This window comes from Terrapene carolina, unplaced genomic scaffold, assembly GCF_002925995.2.
Source record: "Terrapene carolina triunguis isolate 2854851 unplaced genomic scaffold, T_m_triunguis-2.0 Scaffold66, whole genome shotgun sequence".
Lineage (NCBI taxonomy): Eukaryota > Metazoa > Chordata > Testudines > Emydidae > Terrapene > Terrapene triunguis.
In genome coordinates, this window is record NW_020664417.1 from 96821687 (window position 1) to 96834190 (window position 12504).

A 12504-nucleotide genomic window follows, 5' to 3' on the forward strand; every position below is an offset into this window, starting at 1 on the left:
TTTCTAGTGTAGACTAGTGTAGAGGGAAGTGCAGACTAAGGCAGGTTACCAGGAGGTGATATACCTCGGAGATGTTCCTTTCAGGTGAAGGTAAATGACACCTGGCTCCTACTCCGGCTATTTGTGTATTGCAGGCTTATTTGCCTACTAAGCCAGGTGCAAATGGAGAAATTGCAAAAATCTACCAGAACAGAAGTCTACAGGAAGAAACAAACAACAGAGGGGTGTCCTGTCTGAATACAAACAAAAGATTGGTCTGGTATCTTGGACAGCAAAGAGACACGCTGAATCCTTCACCTAGAAGGCAAGGTGACAGCATGCTGGTCTCATGAAAGAAGGGTCATAGCCAGCCTGGCTACGAAGTGCTGCAGGGATTTTGGGTGAGCAGTACTCTATTGGATGCGAGTATCTTGTTAATTAAGTCTAGCTTCTGGAGCGTGTTATGATTTTATTTCATATGTAGTCGTCTGTTTCCAATACTTGTACTTGCTTTTGCTTGAATCTCTCTGCTTTGTTAAATACACTTCGACTGAATTTCAAACCTACGTGCGGTGTGGGAAGCGGAGTGGTGATCTAAAGGAAAGCTGGAGCGTCCTGCTTCTTTGGAAGCAGCAGATCTGTGAATACTGCGAGTGTCCGGTGGGCCAGAGGCTGGACACTCCAGGGAGACGGTTGGAGTTGGAGTGTACCTATCGCTAACCGGCAGTGACAGTGGGGCCTGCGTAGGCCGAAAGGGGAGTGCTTGCATTGCCAGTGGAGTTGGGAGCTGACTCCCCGCAGGCACAGGCCAGGTGGTAGTGAGGTGCCTTACAACCCTGGGTACCCCAGGAAGCAGCACAGAGGGGGACAGGGCAAGGAAGAAAAGGGTCACAGAGGTGGGGGTGGAGTGAAGCTGAGGTGAAGATACCGTGAAAAAGGGGGAGAACGAGAGCTGGAGAGCCAATCAGCATAGAGCAGACAAAGTCCAGTCAAAACTATATTTTAAAGCCAGATGAAATCACTGGAACGGTGGGAGGGGAGGGGCAGGGTGGACCAATGGGAAGACAGTGTTAAAAGACTTGAGTTCCCTTCTGAGCTCTGCCACAGAATCCCTGTGTGACCTTAGGCAAGTCCCTTGACCTGCCTGTGCCTCAGTTTCCCCCATCTGAGAAACAGGGATACTGCTTGGTGCTCACCTTGGTACGGCCCTTTGAGCGTTCCAGAGGGAAAGCGCCACAGAAGTGCTAAGCAGTACTGAATCCTTGGGGGCTCGTAGAGTTAGCATGAAATGTTCTTGGCACAAGTCAGCCCCATGTAAATGGAATAAACGTTCCAGCGCTGAAGGACAGGTTGGAGAAGATTAAAGGCCAGATTCTCTGTTGCGATCCAGCCCGTTTGTGCCCCACAGGCAGCACAAGGGAGCTGAGCTGTGGCTGCAAACAGCCAGTGGAGATTTCCCCTGGCAGAGGGAGACTCTCTAGTGATTAGTAAAGTAAATCCCAGCTTTCAAAGGACCTGATCCTGCAAGGTGCCGAGCACCTTCCACTCCACGAGAACTGAAGGGGTCAGTACCTTGCAGGAGTGGGCCCTATGTTTGAATGGGGATTTCCACCCTCTCAGGGATTTACTCAGGCATGTTGCCCAGTTATGGTTAATTAACAGGCCCAATTCTGCCCTCAGTTAGACAAGTGTGACTCACTGGATGTCCATGCAAGTCACACCCGTGAGCTATGCGCTGCACAGCACCTTAGTGTTGTTTTGTTAAGGCACGGAGTGGCCTGGAAGGGCCGCGTTCTACAATCACACATGGGTTCTGCATTGCCCCAGGCTCCGGGTGTCCCTACACCTCTGACTGCCAGAAACTGGGACTGGATGACAGGGGATGGATCACTTGATAATTGTCCCATTCTCTTTGTTCCCCCTGAAGCACCTGGAACTGGGCTAGACAGACCATTGGCCCAGTATAGCTGTTCTTACATTCTAAATCAGTGGCCCTCAAAATTTCCAGACGACTATACCCCTTTCGGGACCCTGATTTGTCTTGCGTACCCCCAAGTTTCACCTCGCTTAAGAACTACTTGCTCACAAAATCAGACATAAAAATACAAAAGTGTCACAGCACACGAGTACTGAAAAATTTCTGACTTTTTACCAGAGAATTATAAAATAAATCAATTGGAATATTAATATTGTATGTTCATTTCAGTGTATAGTATATAGAGCAGTATAAACAAGTCATTGTAAGTACAAACTAAAATTTCAGACTCGCTAGTGCTTTTATGTCGCCTGTTGTAAAACTAGGCAAATATCTAGATGAGTTGATGTACCACCTGGAAGACCTCTGCGTACCCCCAGGGGTACGCGTACCCCTGGTTGAGAACCCTCTTATAAATTATCCCTTTGGAATGCAATGAGGTGTCTATTAAACCAGTGAGTTGTGAAAAGCATTGGGAGTACACGGGCCAGATGCTCAGCTGATGTGAATTGGTGTAGCTCCATTGAGGATCAGAGCCACCAGTCTCATCTCCTGTTCCACAGTGGGACACGCACACAGAGCCAGCTGGCTGATGTCTCTGGCGCCAGCAGGCTAAGGCGACTACCTCTCATTCCAGCCTCCCCAACATTCTCACGGGTAGAGAGAAAAAAAAACATTCAAGGTGTGTTTACAAACCATGCCCATTTTCAGATCAAGCCGCCTCCGCCTCCCTCGCCAAGGCTTTAACAACTCAGTATTGTGAATCCAGCCTCGATTTATAATTAACTGGGCATAAGGAATTTCAAGGGCATTGATACAGCTCCCACCTGCAGCCCTGCAACACACCACTACCAATGGAAACTTTCTCGTTATTCATTTCCCTCCTATCCCTCCCTGGATGGGAGCGGCCTGACTGGAGAATAAGCCAGTTCCTACGTTGCTTAAAAATCCTGCTGCCATAAATAGTAGATCTTATGATTTGTATTGGGGTTGCCTGAATCATTTGCATTTCTACTACATTCTACAGTAAGAATGGCACAAACACTGCAAATAAAAGGCATGACACAGGAATGGAAGGGAGTATTATCTAAGCCTCAGACAACACCTTTCAAGCTGAAGGATACCAAAGGACTTTACAAACACAGGGTACATTCTCAGTTACAACTTGCAACTCCTTTGCTTCCTACACGCGGTAGTGTCATATCAGATCGCTGTATGCGCCACATATCCAAAACTTCTCTGCAACAGCTCCAAAGTCAGATCCTACTATTCCACTGTCCCAGTTCCTTACCACTTATGCTAAAGCTCCATAAGCGGCATAGGCCCTATGGTACACAGTAGAGCAGTTTTGACTCTCTCCAGCAGAGAGCAGTGGGGCACCCACAAACCACCCAGTTCAGCGCGGTATAAATACATACACACAACGCTACACTCATGTCTCAAAAAGCAGCCGCCCCTGGAGTGAAAAGTGGCTGCTGTTTAGAATCATAGAATCAGAGGACTGGAAGGGACCTCGAGAGGTCACCTAGTCCAGTCCCCTGCACTCATGGCAGGACTAAGTATTATCTAGACCATCCCTGACAGGTGTTTGTGCAACCTGCTCTTAAAAATCCCCAGTGATGGAGATTCCACAACCACCCTAGGCAATTTATTCCAGTGCTTAACCGCCCTGACAGTTAGGAAGTTTTTCCTAATGTTCAACCTAAACCTCCCTTGCTGCAATTTAAGCCCATTGCTTCTTGTTCTATCCTCACCGGTTAAGGAGAACAAATTTTCTCCCTCCTCCTTGTAACAACTTTTTATGTACTTGAAAACTGTTATGTCCCCCCTCAGTCTTCTCTTTTCCAGACTAAACAAACCCAGTTTTTCCAATCTTCCCTCACAGGTCATGTTTTCTACACCTTTCATAAGTAGGCAGGAAATGAAAACAATACCATACCCAATCTTCCCAACTCCTTCACCACACAAATGGTCAGAACAGTCGTAAACCGGGGGTATGTCTTTCCTCTCTGTCTATCCCAGTGTAGCAATGCTCCTGGTTAACACAATCCACTGAGTTGACTGATAGATGCTCTTCCCTTATGCACACAGGACGGTAAGGCATTGTACTCCTTGTCCAGACTGGCTGCTCTCTGCTGTTTCCACCCTTCCTGGGAAGCGTGCTCTCTAACAAAGGAGCGCCATAGTGTCACCTTACCCAGAGCTTCCTTTAAGAGACTAAAGCAGAAAATGTTTTCAGCAAAAGTAAGCTAGCTACACATGTACCTCCGCGATCAAGAGGTTTTTCCTCCCATGCTCTCCTGGCAGGGCTGCAAGATCCTCTCTACCTGCCCGGTGCCTGAGGGGACGCTACAAAAACTACATGTTGTAAACAACAAATCACCTGTTACCTCAGCACAGGCACAGAGCTGAACCTTTGTCCCCTCTGATTGGCTAATACCAGGGAACTGCTCCCTCCAAGCACTTAAGTTTCATTAACTCTTTCCTTGCAGGATGCAAGCTTTGGAAAAAAAAAAAAATCATTGTGGAATTAATCCATGCCCGGCTCAGGAGTTAATGCCAAGCTTTTACAGAGTGATTTGGGGTGCCTACTTTTTGGGGGACTCAACCTGAGACCCCTTACAGGGGGTTGATTTTAAGTGCTCACACACAGCCTCTGAAAATCCGGCACCTAAACTCACTACTCACTTTCGGAAAACCGGCCCCAAACCCACACAATCTATCGCCCACATATAAGCCACTCCTCTTCTCCCCCTCCACCCTTCAATGTTAAAATATACTTCAGCTGGTCCAATAAAAGATCTCTCTAATATCCTAGGTCCAACATGGCTACAACACTGCATATATACTCCAGTGGCAGACCCACCAGAAAGGATGAAAGATGGCTGAAAGATTTTTGGTCACTCATTAATGGACAGTGTAAAAGTACCATTGCTTAGTTTGGCAGAAAATTTTCATTTATACTAAAAAGATCATTAATTAAGGTACTTAAAAATCATCAGAAGAGCTTTCTAATCTTCATGGGCCCCAATGTTCAAACTTGAGCACCTACTAAAGTTTGCAGGCACCTACTCTAAGTTCTGATTTTGGGGCAGACTAAACATACATAATTTTAAAACTGCCTAATTTTATTTTCAATGTGACTTCATCTAAAAAAAATCTGATTAAGATCTACAAATGAAACCCAGTTTGACATTTGAGGAATCATAGATTTTCCTCATACTCAAATAACTGAAAACAGCTCCATCCATTTAGCTCAAACTTATTACCTAGAAAAAAAATCCCAACCTTTGGGCATAGACCAAGTATAGAACATTTCAACCCAACACGGAATTTTGAGAAAGTTATGAACAACTGGGGGAGGGGGAAAAAAAAAGTTCAAATGAAAACTGGAACTTATCCTAATTTATATTGACCACTAGCTATATTGACCGTTTGCTCAGTTTGTGAGCAAATGTAGGGCTAGTGATAGCTCTTCCTTTAGGCAGGCATAGAGAATGTGCAAACGGGTGGTAACTGTCAAAGTGCTGGGATTTCCTCCACCAATCACAAGGAGGTTTGTTTTAGCTGGAAGTGACTGGGCAACACTTGAAGCAAAAAATAAAATAAAATAAAATAACCCCCCCCCCCCCCACCCAAAAAAAAAGCAAACACACACACCCCCCCCCCCCCCAAACAAACTCACTCCCGCCCGCCCCCAGACTGGTCATCTTTGATTGCAGCTGGCTAAGAATGTTTAAAACACGGGGTTCTCTTCTGGAACCCCTCGAGATGATCAAAGATGGAGGGAAAAGACAGAGACCATCTCTGAAAGAACACAGAATAGATGGAAAACGGCAGCTTCCACTGTAGGACCATTTGCAATGACAGAAACACTGATCATAGAAATGTAGAGCTGGAAAGGACTCCACGAAGTCATCTAGTCCATCCCCCCGTGCTGAGGCAGGATCAAGTAAACCTAGACCATCCCTGACCGGTGTTTGTCTAACCTGTTCTTAAAAATCTCCAATGATGGGGATTCCCCAACCTTCCTCAGAAGCCTCACTTTCCTTAAAGTTAGAATTTTTTCCCTAATATCTAACCTAAATCTCTACTTCAGGTTAAGATGATTACTTCTTACCCTACCTTCAGTGAACACAGACAACAATGGATCACCGTCCTCTTTATAACAAGCTTATCAGGTCCCCACATAATCTTCTTTTCTCAAGTCTAAATATGCCCAGCTTGTTTTTCTTAACCTTTCTTCATAGGTGAGGTTTTCTAAACCTTTTATCATTTTTGTTGCTCTCCTCTGGACTCTCCCCAATTTCTCTACATCTTTCCTAAAGCATGATGCCGAGAACTGGACACAGTACTCCAGCTGAGGCCTCACCAGTTCCAAGCAGAGCGGGACAATTACTTCCTGTGTTTGGCATATGACATTCCCGTTAATATGCATCACATTGTTGACTCGTATTAAATTTGTGATCCACAATAACCCCCGGGTCCTTTTTGGCAGTGCTACTGCCTACTTATTTATTCCCATTTTGTAGTTGTGCATTTGCATTTTTCTTAAGTGTAGTACATTGCATTCGTCATTACTGAATTAAATCTTGTTGATTTCAGACCAAAATGTCTCCAATTTGTCAAGGTCATTTTGAACTCTAATCTTGTCCTCCAAAGGAGGGTTGGACCAAATGACCTCCTGAGGTCCCTTCCAACCGTGATATTCTGTGATATTCTATGAAAGTGCTAGCAATCCCTCCTAACTTGTGGGGATCCACACATTTTATAAAGTGTACTCTCCACTCCATTCATTATCCAAGTCATTAATGAAAATATTGACTAGTACTGGAGTCAGGGCAGACCCCTGTGGGGCCCCACTACATAGGTCTTCCCAGTTTGGCAACAAACCATTGATGACTACTCGGAGTAGGATTTTGCAACCAGTTGTGCACCCACCTTACAGTAATTTCATCAAGACCACATTTCCCTAGCTTGCTTATGAGCAAGTCATATGGGACTGTGTCCAAAGCTTTATTAAAATCAAAATATATCACATCTATAGCTTCCTCCCCATCCACTCGGTCAGCAACTAGGTTAGTATGGCATGATTTGTTCTTGACAAGTCCATCTTTACTATTATTTATAACCCTATTATCATCTAGGTGCTTACAAATTGATTGATTAATTTGTTCCAGTATCTTTTCAGGTATAGAAGGTCATCTGACCATAGGTGCTGGAACGAAGGGTGCTGCCACGCCCCCGGCTTGAAGTGGTTTCCATTATATACAGGGTTACAGTTTGGTTCAATGGCTCTCGTCACCCCCACTATACAAATTGTTCCAGCATCCTGCATCTGACTGTGCTATAATTCCTCCGGTCCTCTTTTTTTCTGCTTTTTAAAGATGGGCAAACATAGGACCTTTCTCCAGTCATCTGGGACCTCACCCATCCTCCATGAGTTCTCGACGATAATAGCTAACGGTTCTGAGATTGTTTTAGCTACTTCTTTAAGTACCTCAGGGTGCATTGCTTCAGGCCCTGCCAGTTTGAATACATAGAATCATAGAATATCAGGGTTGGAAGGGACCTCAGGAGGTCATCTAGTCCAACCCCCTGCTCAAAGCAGGACCAATTCCCAACTAAATCATCCCAGCCAGGGCTTTGTCAAGCCTGACCTTAAAAACCTCTAAGGAAGGAGATTCCACCACCTCCCTAGGTAACCCATTCCAGTGCTTCACCACCCTCCTAGTGAAAAAGTTTTTCCTAATATCCAACCTAAACCTCCCCCACTGCGACTTGAGACCACGTTCCTCGATCTGCTGGCAGTGCCCTTACTGATACAGCCCAAAATGCCGTTAGCCTTCTTGGCAACAAGGGCACACTGTTGACTCACATCCAGCTTCTCGTCCACCATAACCCCTAGGTCCTTTTCTGCAGAACCGCTGCCTAGCCACTCGGTCCCTAGTCTGTAGCAGTGCCTGGGATTCTTCCTTCCTAAGTGCAGGACTCTGCACTTGTCCTTATTGAACCTCATCAGATTTCTTTTGGCCCAATCCTCTAATTTGTCTAGGTCTCTTTGTATCCTATCCCTACCCTCCAGCATATCTACCACTCCTCCCAGTTTAGTGTCATCTGCAAACTTGCTGAGGGTACAATCCAGGACATCCTTGAGATCAATGAAGATATTGAACAAAACCGGTCCCAGGACCGACCCTTGAGGCACTCCGCTTGATACCAGCTGCCAATTAGACATGGAGCCATTGATCACTACCCGTTGAGCCAGATGATCTAGTCAGCTTTCTATCCACTTTATAGTCCATTCATCCAGCCCATACTTCTTTAACTTGCTGGCAAGAATACTGTGGGAGACCGTATCAAAAGCTTTGCTAAAGTCAAGGAATAACACGTCCACTGCTTTCCCCTACTCCACAGAGCCAGTTATCTCATCATAGAAGGCGATTAGGTTAGTCAGGCATGACTTGCCCTTGGTGAATCCATGCTGACTGTTCCTGATCACTTTCATCTCCTCTAAGTGCTTCCTTGAGGACCTGCTCTGTGATTTTTTCCAGGGACTGAGGTGAAGCTGACTGGCCTGTAGTTCCCCGGATCCTCCTTCGTCCCTTTTTTAAAGATGGGCACTACATTAGCCTTTTCCCAGTCATCCAGGACCTCGCCTGATCGCCATGAATTTTCAAAGAATGGCCAATGGCTCTGCAATCACATCCGCCAACTCCTTTAGCACCCTCAGATGCAGCGCATCCGGCCCCATGGACTTGTGCTCATCCAGCTTTTCTAAATAGTCCTGAACCGCTTCTTTCTCCACAGAGGGATGGTCACCCCCTCTCCATACTGTGCTGCTCAGTTCAGTAGTCTGGGAGCTGACCTTGCTCGTGAAGACAGAGGCGAAAAAGGTATTGAGTACATTAGCTTTTTTCACATCCTCTGTCACTAGGTTGCCTCCCTCATTCAGTAAGGGGCCAAAACTTTCCCTGACCTTCTTCTTGTTGCTAACATACCTGTAGAAACCTTTCTTGTTACTCTTAACATCCCTTGCTAGCTGCAACTCCAAGTGTGATTTGGCCTTCCTGATTTCACTCCTGCATGCCTGAGCAACATTTTTATACTCCTCCCTGGTCATTTGTCCAATCTTCCACTTCTTGTAAGCTTCTTTTTTGTGTTTAAGATCAACAAGGATTTCACTCTTAAGCCAAGCTGGTCACCTGCCATATTTACTATTCTTTCTACATCGGGATGGTTTGTTCCTGCAACCTCAATAAGGATTCTTTAAAATAAAGCCAGCTCTCCTGGACTCCTTTTCCCCTCATGTTATTCTCTCAGGGGATCTTGCCCATCAGTTCCCTGAGGGAGTCAAAGTCTGCTTTTCTGAAGTCCAGGGTCCGTATTCTGCTGCTCTCCTTTCTTCCTTGTGTCAGGATCCTGAACTAGACCATCTCATGGTCACTGCCTCCCAGGTTCCCATCCACTTTTGCTTCCCCTACTAATTCTTCCCGGTTTGTGAGCAGCAGGTTGAGAAGAGCTCTGCCCCTAGTTGGTTCCTCCAGCACCTGCACCAGGAAATAGTCCCCTACACTTTCCAAAATCTTCCTGAATTGTCTGTGCACTGCTGTATTGCTCTCCCAGCAGATATTGGGGTGATTGAAATCCCCCATGAGAACCAGGGCCTGTGATCTAGCAACTTCTGTTAGTTTCTTGAAAAAAGCCTCGTCCACCTCATCCCCCTGGTCTGGTGGTCTATAGCAGACTCCCACCATGACATCACCCTTGTGGCTCACACTTCTAAACTTAATCCAGAGACTCTCAGGTCTTTCTGCAGTTTCATACTGGAGCTCTGAGCAGTCATACTGCTCTCTTACATACAATGCAACTCCCCCACCTTTTCTGCCCTGCCTGTCCTTCCTGAACAGTTTATATCCATCCATGACAGTGCCCCAGTCATGTGAGTTATCCCACCAAGTCTCTGTTATTCCAGTCGCATCATAGTTCCTTGACTGTGCCAGGACTTCCAGTTCTCCCTGCTTGTTTCCCAGGCTTCTTGCTTTTGTGTATAGGCACTTAAGATAACTCGCTGATTGTCTCATTTTCACAGTATGAGGCAGGAGTCCTCCTCTCTTGCACTTTCCTGCTCGTGCTTCCTCCTGGTATATCCCACTTCCCCACTTACCTCTGGGCTTTGGTCTCCTTCCCCTGGTGAACCTAGTTTAAAGCCCTCCTCACTAGATTAGCCAGCCTGCCTGCGAAGATGCTCTTCCCTCTCTTTGTTAGGTACAGCCCTTCTCTGCCTAGCAATCTTTCTTCTTGGAACACCATCCCATGGTCAAAGAATTCAAAGCCTTCTCTCTGACACCACCTGTGTAGCCATTCGTTGACTTCCATGATTCGACGGTCTCTACCCGGGCCTTTTCCTTCCACAGGGAGGATGGGCAAGAACACCACTTGCACCTCAAATTCCTTTATCCTTCTTCCCAGAGCCACGTAGTCTGCAATGATCCGCTCAAGGTCATTCTTGGCAGTATCATTGGTGCCCACGTGGAGAAGCAGGAAGGGGTAGTGGTCCCAGGGCTTGATGAGTCTCGGCTTATCTAACTTATCTAAATATTCTTGCACCTGTTCTTTCCCAATTTCAGCTTCCGTTCCTTCTCCTCATTGTTAATATTGATTGCGTTAAGTATCTGGTCACAATTTATCTTTTTAGTGAACACAGAGGCAAAACAGGCATTAAGCACCTCAGCCTTCTTGATGTCGTCCATTATTAGTGGTCCTTCCCTGCTAAGTAATGGACCTACACTTTCCTTTGTCTTTCTCTTGCTCTTAATGTATTTATAAAACCTCTTTTTATTACCTTTTATGTCCCATGCGAGGTGTAACTCATTTTATGCCCTAGCCTTTCTGATGCTATTCCTACGTGCTTGCGCTGTTCTTTTGTACTCACCCTTCACAATTTCTCCATTCTTCCATTTTCCTTTTTGATTTTCAGGTCATTAACAAGCTCCGAATGGAGCCATAGTGGCCTCTTCCTATTCTTCCTATCTTTTCTTCACATCAGGCTAGTTTGTTGTTGTGCCTTTAATATTATCTCTGAGATAACATTAGCTCTCTTTTTTCCCTTAGATTTTCTTCCCCTGGGACCTTACCTACCACTCCTCAGAGTTTGATAAAGGCTGCTTTTCTGAAGTCCTTTGTCCTTATTCTGCTACTCTTACCCCTTTTCCTTGGAATCATGAAATCTGTATTTCATGATCACTTTCGCCTTCAACCTTTAGATTCACAACCAATTCCTCCCTGTTGGTCAGACTCAAGTCTAAAATGGCTGCCCCCTGGTTAATTGTGCCACGCTCTGAAACAAAAAGTTGTCCCCAAGGCATTCCAAGAACTTATTGGACATTGTGTGTTTTGCCATGTTGCTTTTCCAACAGGTGTTAAAGTCCCCCATTACTACCCGGTCCTGTGTTTGGGATATTCCTGTTATTTGGTCTAGTAATGTCTCATTCACCTTCTTTTCAATGGCTCTGATAGCGCAACAGTTTTAGGACACACAGGCATCCCCATATTCCTGCTGTGTGTAGCGTGAGTGTAGGTACTTCAATACCTCCCCTCACTCTGCTGCACATGCCCTCGCAGGACCTATACAGCCATACAATGAATTCATACATAAATCGTTACCCAAAGGGCTGATGGAAGGCCCATCATTTATTGCCACACGGTACTGACCTATAACCTGCATGTGGTGGAGTAAAGCTGTTTACAAACTACCCTGCTAAGGCTGGTAGCAACAGCAGCAACTCTCCTGGGAGACAGCAAATGGGATACTTTTACTTCTCTATATTTATTTGTAGAGGTGAATCCAGGGTCAATTTTGGGCCCAATTTATCTTCCTGAATAAAACACGACCTAATAAAAATAGTCACTCTCTGCTAGAGATGTGCCAAAGAGCAGCGCCTAGTGTAATGGCAAGTTCTGGCCTCACTCATGGATGCCGGAGACGTCACAAAGGCTGTGTCATGGCATACCGACAACACCAAGAAGTCACAATGCAAAAGTGGCTGAAGTGGAGTCATCAGACCCTTTCCTCAGAGCTAAAGCCAGGCCAGAATTCAACGAGACATTAGACAGCAGCATGTATCCCAGTGACAGTCAGGGAGCAAGCGAGCCAGAAAGGACCAAAGGATCTGTGTCCGGTCACTTCAATAAAGAATCTTTTATGTTCATTTCAACTGAGTCCTGCCTCTTCTCTAACCTGCACGAAAGACATAGTGATGTGGAGGCTTCGCCCAGCAGGATAGACATGCGGCAACTCTGTGTATGAACTGAAAGCGACTTTGTGCACACGATAACCTGAATACAGTGCGCGTCTGCTATGTTGCAATCTCTTTAAGATGTATTTCTACCAAAGATGCACTGTGCACTTCCATGCATCTCTTGGCAGTTTTCTTCATCTCTTTTTGTGACTAACTAGTAAACCCTTTATTAGGTTATTTCCCCACCGCCTACTTTCCATTACAGCCCCATTGTTTTCAGAGTCATACCGTCAATGTCTCTTGTCGGAT

General features: G+C 45.7%; 1 protein-coding gene across 7 annotated transcripts in view; it reads right to left on the reverse strand.

Moving 5' to 3' along the window:
* The window catches only part of LZTS3 (leucine zipper tumor suppressor family member 3), a 140515-nt gene that overhangs the window by 42348 nt on the left and 85663 nt on the right, over positions 1–12504 (reverse strand). For 4 of the 7 annotated variants that reach the window (XM_024193797.2, XM_024193794.2, XM_024193795.2 and 1 more), the window contains exon 1: positions 3894–4324. The exons of 1 other annotated variant lie outside the window; for it this stretch is intronic. The gene's annotated coding sequence lies outside the window, so the exon portion shown is untranslated. Of the gene's footprint in view, positions 1–3893; positions 4325–12504 lie in introns of those variants that run through there. 2 more of the 7 variants (XM_024193799.2, XM_024193796.2) reach the window with 1 other exon arrangement.